Below are 8628 nucleotides of genomic sequence, written 5' to 3'. Positions count from 1 at the left end.
GTTTTCACACTCGCAGCCAGGTTTGGGAAACCCTGGCCCACATCAAACGGGCCTGGAGTCTGGAGAGTCTGAGAAAGTTCCAGGACCCTTGACAGAATATTTTGTCCACACACACTTTTGGTGTTCGGAATAGTGCCGCAAGGTGGGCAGTGATCACAAAGCTCAGAGAATGATCTTGCCCAAAATTACGGTGACTGATAAGTAGGGAAAGCTAACACTGAGCTCTCCGTTCCCAGGCCCTTCATGTGTATTTTCTCATCACCTCGAATCTCCCACTTGGCTTTGCTGTCTCAGGAGCTCCTCTGAGACCTTTTCCTTCTGAATTCCCTTTACAGGGTCTGGCCTGTTGATCTAGAGGTAGATTTTTCTCACTCAATGCATATCTATGTGACTGCCTGCAGGACACAGTCCCTGGGGGCATTTCACTTGTTATATGGGAAAGCGGGGACAAAAGTATCTGTGAGTCTGTGGACCCTTGAGTCATGGAGAAACCAGGTCTTCTCCTTCTCCTCCTCTTCTCTTGTTTTCTTTATTCTTCCTCATCCTCTTCTCTGCTCCTAAATTTTTCTGTCCCAGGTTGAAATGCTTCGATGCAGAAACCTGTAGTAAGCAATCTGACCACCAGAGAGCAGCAGAAGACCATAGCTTTATCTGTCTATGACCAGGCTCTTCTAATCCAGGGGTCAGGAACCTATGGCTCGCGAGCCAGATGTGGCTCTTTTAACGACTGTATCTGGCTCACAGACAAATCTTTAATAAAAAAATAATGTTAAAAATATAAAACATTCTCAATTATTACAATCCATTCATTTCCTACCGCTCATGTTCATGGTTGCTGGTGGCTGGAGCCAATCATAGCTGTCCTCCAGGACAACACCAGATTTTTATTGGATAATGCGTAATGTACACGGGTTGTTGTGAGGTCAGGAAGTAAACTTTCCTCCTTTTAATCAAGTAGTCAGCTAGCTAATTGCAGAAACCCTTTGAATGAAGAAGATGGCTAAAAGAAAAAAAGATGAGGAGTATCGTACTTTTCAGCAAGAATGGACAGAGGAATTTGCCTTTGTGGAGAGAGCAGGTTCTACAATGTGTCTAATATGCAATGATAAAATTACATCGATGAAACGGTCAAATATAAAGCAGGACTTCAACACACACCATACTACATTTGCATCAAAATATCCAGCGGGGACAGCAGGAAGAAAGCATGTCAAGAGCTACCATGCAGAGTGTAAGCTAGTCAGCAGCAACTCCGTGTTTGGACCCAACAAGGTGACTGGAATTTGGCTAGCTTTGCTGGTGCTTTAGCAATTGTGAAAAATGGAAAACCATTCACAGATGGAGAGTATGCCAAAACATTCATGCTTGATGTTGCCAATGAACTTTTTGATGACTTTTTGGATAAAAACAAGATAATCAAACAAATAAAAGACATGCCTCTGTCGGCAAGAACTGTTCACAATCGTACCATCATGATGGCAAATCAAATTGAGGCAACACAAGTGAAGGACATAAATGCAGCACCATTCTTTTCTCTCGCATTGGATGAGTCAATAGACGTAAGCCATTTATCCCAGTTCAGCGTGATTGTAAGGTATGCTGTCGGTGACACACTACGTGAGGAAAGTCTTGCTGTTTTGCCTATGAAAGAGACAACAAGAGGGGAGGATTTATTCAAGTCTTTCACTGAGTTCGCTAAAGAAAAAAATCTACCGATGGATAAACTTATTTCGGTGTGTACTGATGGTGCTCCATGTATGGTGGGGAAAAACAGTGGATTCGTAGCGCTTCTTCATGAACATGAAAAGAGACCCATCCTAAGTTTTCACTGCATCCTACATCAGGAGGCGCTTTGTGCTCAGATGTGTGGCAAGCAGCTTGGTGAGGTGATGTTGCTGGTCATTCGGGTGGTCAACTTTATTGTTGCCTGAGCTTTAAATGATCGCCAGTTTAAAACACTGCTGGATGAAGTTGGGAATAATTATCTTGGTCTGCTTCTGCACAGCAATATGCATTGGTTGTCAAGAGGGAAGGTACTCAGCCATTTTACGGCTTGTCTGAGCGAAATCCAGACTTTTCTTGAAATGGCAAACATCGAGCATCCTGAGTTAGCTAACACTGAGTGGCTCCTGAAGTTCTACTATCTTGTGGACATGACTGAACATCTGAACCAGCTCAACGTGAAAATGTAAGGCGTTGGAAATACAGTCTTAGCCCTTCAACAAGCAGTGTTTGTATTTGAAAACAAGCTGGAACTCTTCATCGCCGACATTAAAACAGGTCGTTTACTACACTTTGAAAAACTGGGAGAGTTTTAAAGATTCATGCACAGCAAGTGACCCTGCTCAACATCTTGATCTCCAGCAGCTAGTGGGCTTCACATCTAATCTCCTACAGTCATTCAAAGCGCGCTTTGGAGAATTTCGTGAGCGCACTCGTCTTTTTAAGTTCATCACCCATCCACACGAGTGTGCAATGGACAGTGCCGACCTGAGTTACATCCCCAGTGTCTCTGTCAGAGATTTTGAGCTACAAGCTGCTGACCAGAAGGCCTCAGACAGGTGGATGAATTCAGTTCATGTCACTGAATGAAGATTTGGAAAGACTTGCACAATAGCAATCAGAGTTGGCAAGCAAACACAAATGGGGAGAAATGAAAAAACTTCAACCCGCAGACCAGCTGATTGTCAAAACTTGGAATGCACTTCCTGTCACATACCACACACTGCAGCATGTGAGTATTGCTGTACTGACAATGTTTGGCTCTACGAATGCACGTGAGCAGTCTTTCTCACATCTAAAGAACGTTAAGACCAACCTACGATCACGTTTAATGGATGGAAGTCTCAATGCCTGCATGAAGCTTAACCTCACCACGTATCAACCAGACTACAAAGCCATCAGCAAAACCATGCAGCACCAGAAGTCGCATTAATGGTAAGAAGTACTTTATTCATCATTGGTTAGCAACAGCATAACAACGTTATTTAAAAGAATTCAGAGACTTATTGTACTTTAAAAGTGTTGGTCTTACATAAAATGCACACATTTACTTGTATTTAGTGTTAAACATATTGTATGGCTCTCATGGAATTACATTTTAAAATATGTGGCATTCATGGCTCTCTCAGCCAAAAAGGTTCCCAACCCCTGTTCTAATCAATGGATCCCTTGCTAAGCATGATTTTGGGTTTCCAATTCTGTCTGCACATTAGAATCACCCGACGAACCGATATAAAATCATGGGTGCCTGATTTTATAAAATTGGCTTGTGGTCTCCACTTCAAGTCAATTGCATCTTGTATCACGGGGATTGGGGCACAGGCGTTGCCAGTCTTTTAAGCTTCTCGGGTCCACAGAGTCAAGAATCACTAATGGAGAACATTGAATCCTGAAAACTCTAAAGGCTTTTTTAAGAATCACCTAGCCCTTTCCCCTAAAGAAGTGCCCAGGGGTAAGCCGTTTTCTCACACTGGAACATGGGCAGTAGTAGTAGGAGATGGGAACACCAGAACTGTTAAGCATGAGAGGGCTACTCCAATAAAGGGTCAATTTTGATAATAACTAGGCAGGTTTAAGTCTTTGCTGACATTGGCATCCTTCGTGCACTCAGGGACACTGTAAACCATCAGCTGGTGCAGTCACAGACTCCAGACATCTGTCCCTTCGGTGTCTACCCTCCTATTAACTAGGAAGATCGGGCAGCTCTTGAAAATGCCACCTTGAGAAGAGCATCATTGCTTTCTCTTTCCACAGGCAAGATCTGGTTTCTGGGTCTTTCAGATTTCACTTGTCCTCAGCTCGCCTCCTCCCTGCACACCGTCATTTCCACAGAACGGGTGCAGGCACCCACCTGCGCTACTCCGGTCACGAGAAGGGTTTGAGCCTAACTCTGTTCTCCACTTCTTTCAGGGCAGCAGACAGCCCACTTTATCTTCCTATTAATTCTGTGGGTAGGGCTGATCTAGGTTAAGGATTTATTAAATCGGGATCCGTAGACTCAAATAAGGTACACATATGGCCTCTACGTGGTCAACCCACTAAAATTTACACAAAATTTTATGTGTATATGTGTGTTTCTATGAGGGAAAACGATTAAGAATTGGGGGCTGAGACACAGCAGCTACTGAAAAATCCTCAGGAAAGGCTGGCTTTAAGCCTTAGTAATGAAAACAAGGCAAAGATTTCTGGTTGCTCCAGTTTTATTTAGCATTGTGCTGAAGGTTTCAGCTAGTGCAGAAAGGTATACAGATGGGAAAGAAAGGAACAAGACTTTATTTGCAGATGATATCATGTATATAGGAGATCCAAAGGGAAAAAATTACACTAGTAGAGTGACTTTAGCTAAGTCACAAAATACTGTGTCAATATACAGAAATCAATTATACATGTATATACTAGCATTGAACAATTGGAAAAGGAAATGCAAAAATACCATTTATAATAGCCTCTAAAATATGATCTATACTTAGGGAAATGTTAATGTGAAAACCATGTACAGTGAAAACTATAAAACAATGCTGAGAGAAAATATGCGGAGATATAAATCTGGTTAATGGATTGGAAAAGTCAATATTGTTAGATGGCATTTTCTCCCAAGTTGAGTTCCACATTCAGTGCAGTCCCAATCAAATACCCAGCAGGTTTATTTTTGTTTTAAATGTTGACAAGCTGATGCTAAAATTTATACGGACACTCAAAGGTTATTTTTTTTCTAAAAGAACCAATATGAAGAATGTAATCTAACTTTAAGACAATATAAATTTACAGTAATGAAGTAGATTTAATTATATGTAGATTTCATAAAAATAAATGGAATAATAGTCTAGAAATAGACCCATATATGTGTATGAGCTACTGGTTTTCAGTTAAAGTGCCAACGTAATTGAGGAGATGATAGTATTTTCCACAGATAGTGCTGGTAAAATGGTATATCCATTTGGGGAAACACATGAAGTGAAACTCAACTCTTATTTCACATCACACATGAAGTTGACTTAAAAAGTCACAGAACTAAATGCAAGAATTAAAACTATAAAAATTCTAAATGAAAACAGGAATAAATATTTCAACCTTTGAGTAGCAAAGATTTTTTGGTGGAGGAATAAGAAGCATGAATCATAAAAGAAAAAGCTGACACATCTGACTTTATCAAAAATATAATTTTCTGTCTACAAAAAATAATGCCATTTAGAAATGAGAAAGTAAGTTAGGAGCTGGGGAAAATATTTGCAACACACATATCTGGCATAGGAATTGTATCTAGAATTTATAAAGTACTCACAAAATATGAAGGAGACAAATCAACCAATTAAAAATGGGTAGGATGAGAAGAATCCTAAGATGGACCATGGTCTCCCCTTGAGCGTGAGTGAATATTATGGATGTCACTTTGTGATTAAGTTACATTATATTATAAGAAGGAATGCATAGATGAAATTAAGGCTCCTGATCTGTTAACTTTGAGCCAATCCAAAGGGATATTATCCTGGGTGGGTCTGACATACTCAGGTGAGCCTTTTATTATTTTTTTGTATTTTTCTGAAGTAAGTAGTGGGGAGGCAGAGAGACAGACTCCCACATGCGCCCAACCAGGATCCACCAGGCAAGCCCACTAGGGGGCGATGCTCTGCCCATCTGGGGTGTTGCTCCATTGCAGCAGGAGCCATTCTAGCACCTGAGGTGGAGGCCATGGAGCCATCCTCAGCACCTGGGCCAACTTTGCTCCAATGGAGCGCTGGCTGAGGGAGGGGAAAAGAGAGACAGAGAGAAAAGAGAGGGGGAGGGGTGGAGAAGTAGATGGGTGCTTCTCCTGTGTGTCCTACCAGGAATTGAACCTGAGACTTCCACACGCTGGGCCGATGCTCCACCACTGAGCCAACTGGCCAGGGCTTGGGTGAGCCTTTTAAATGAAGCGGCATATGCAGCACCAGAGCTCCCTGGTTGGCCTTGAAGCAAACCACCAGGACTTCTAGAGCTGCAGGGAAATGACTTCTGCCAACAACCTGTGTGCATGGAAGACCTGGGCTTCGGGGAACACTGCAGCTGTGGCCAACACTTTGATTGCATGCAGCTCTATGAGACCCTCAGCAGAAGACTCATGAAAACTGAGACAATAAATGTGCTTTATTTGTTTCACTGGACAAATTTGTGGTGATATGTAGACAATACATATGCATACAATGTGAAAATGACATACACTTCACAAAAGAAAATATGTGAGTAGACAATACGTACACGACAAGATGCTCAACCTCATCATCAGAGAAATGCAAATCACAACTAAAATGAACATACCTTTCTACACACACACACGAGCACACGCACAGCTAAAGTCAGCAAGACAAAGCCGACCATACTAAGTGCAGCATCTGGTGCGTTCATAGACCACAAGGGAAGTGTAAACTGATACAACCACTTTGGAAAGCAGTTGGGAAGTTTCCCATAAAACTAAAACGTAGATTTATCATATCACCCAGCTGTTTTACCTATAAATATTTTCTCAAGAGAAATGATACCCTGAGTCTACACAAAGACTTATATTTGAGTGTTCACTGAACTTCCCGTTCATAATAGCCGAAATGTAGAGATAGCCCAATTGTATCTCAGCAGGTGAATGCATAAACAAGTGGGGCTGTCTTCTCACAAGGCAACACCAGTGGTGCTGGTGATTACACGGGGTATAAACATTTGTCAAAACTCATCTAACTTTACACTTACAATGAATGGGTGCATTTTATATCTAATTTATACCTCAATAGAGTTGATTTTTTAAACAAAGGACCCAGCACACTCTCCTGCTCGTACCTTTCTTTTCTTTTTAATTTTATTAATTTTGGAGAGAGAGAAAGAGAAATATCAACCTGCCTCTGTATGTGTCCTGACCAGGGATCGAACTGGCAACTTTGTGTATCAGATGGTGCTCTAACCAACAGAGCTATCTATCCAGCTAGAGCAATAGAATTAATTTTTCAAAATTCATTTTCTGGGGAGACCTGAACCGTTGAACAGGAGCAGGTGGCGGGGCGCGAGCTCTGACAGGCATTTCGGTGGCACTGCAGGATTCACAGATGGATTCACTGGAAAAAACAAATAGAAATTAACAAAAGTCAAGAAAGTTTTTAAAAAGCCTCATCCAGAAACAGCCGCAAGAACTGCTCCTGGTGATCGGACTGGAGTCAGCGCAGCCGTGGCCCCGGGGATCCCGCCCTCTGCTCCTGGAGGGGCTGCCTGGAGGCCATCCTTGAGGCTGCGGAGCAGTTAGAGGTCCTCCATCCCGGGGACATGGACGAGTTCTGCAGGAAGGTAAAGGAGGACTGGGAACTGCTGATTGTTGTTGCCCATGATCTGATCCGGAAGATGTCACCTCGGACAGGTGACACCAAGCCCAACTTCTTCCAGGACTGCCTGATGGAGATCTCTGACAACCTGGAGCAGCACATCCAGGACCCGCTGGTGCTGCAGTCCATCCTCAGCCTGATGGAGAAGGGAACAGTGGTGCTGACCACCAACTACGACAACCTGCTGGAGATCTTTGGGCGGCAGCAGAACAAGCCCATGGAGTCTCTGGATCTGAAGGACAAGACCAAGGTCCTTAAGTGGGCAAGAGGACACATCAGATACGGAGTTCTTCACATCCATGGCTTATACACAGACCCCTGTGGGATGGTATTGGAGATCTCTGGGCAGCAGCAGAACAAGCCCATGGAGTCTCTGGATCTGAAGGACAAGACCAAGGTCCTTAAGTGGGCAAGAGGACACATCAGATACGGAGTTCTTCACATCCATGGCTTATACACAGACCCCTGTGGGATGGTATTGGATCCTTCAGGATATAAGGATGTCACCCAAGACCCAGAAGTGATGGAGGTGCCGCAGAGCTTATACTGCAGGAAGTCCTTTCTGTTCGTGGGCTGTGGGGAGACCCTTTGGTACCAGATATTCCAAGCACTCTTCCTGTACTCGGTGCCGAACAAGGCGGATTTGGAGCACTAAATGGTCGTGCTCAAGGAGAGCGAGGACCATTTCTTCAAGCACCAAGCTGACATGCTACTGTTTGGGATCAAAGTCGTGTCCTATGGGGCCTGTTTTGACCACTTCCCGGGATACATGCGAGACCTGGCCACTCAGATCTGCAAACAGTGGAATCCAGATGCTGAGCGAGTGGACAGCACCACGCTGTTGGGGAATGTGTGTCAGGACTGTGCAAAGAGGAAGTTAGAAGAGAATGGAATTGAAGTTTCAAAACAGCTCCGACAATCATGAATGGAGCATCTTGAAATCTTTAAAACCAGTAAACCCTGAAGCTTGAAAACCAGCCTTCTGCAACCACAGTGCCATACCTGAACGATAAGGAATGTTCAGAGAACTCTACATGGACCTCTCACTTCTAAACTGTCATGTACCCCGTCTACCCCAAGAGAGCCCTGTGGGGGTATGGCCCAGGGAGGCTGGGTGACAGTCCCTCTAGTGTCTGTGCTGGGAGCACTGCTCTGTGATGATGGTGAAGGTTCTGCTTGTTTTCCGTTTCATAGCTGCCTATTTTTTTGTGACATTTCTTGCCAGGCACTATGACAACTCCCCACTGATGGCTGTGGAGCTCTCACAGGTATAGGGAACAAGATACGT

At 43.5% G+C, this 8628-nt stretch overlaps 1 pseudogene; it reads left to right on the top strand.

The window, feature by feature from the left end:
- Nucleotides 1-7067: 7067 nt before the first annotated feature.
- Nucleotides 7068-8265, top strand: LOC136388721 (protein FAM118A-like; annotated as a pseudogene).
- Nucleotides 8266-8628: the final 363 nt, after the last annotated feature.

The sequence above is a fragment of the Saccopteryx leptura genome, chromosome 1 (genome assembly GCF_036850995.1).
Source record: "Saccopteryx leptura isolate mSacLep1 chromosome 1, mSacLep1_pri_phased_curated, whole genome shotgun sequence".
In the NCBI taxonomy this organism is placed as follows: Eukaryota; Metazoa; Chordata; class Mammalia; order Chiroptera; family Emballonuridae; genus Saccopteryx; species Saccopteryx leptura.
Note: the sequence above shows the minus strand (reverse complement) of the source record. Positions and strands in the feature narration are given on the sequence as shown.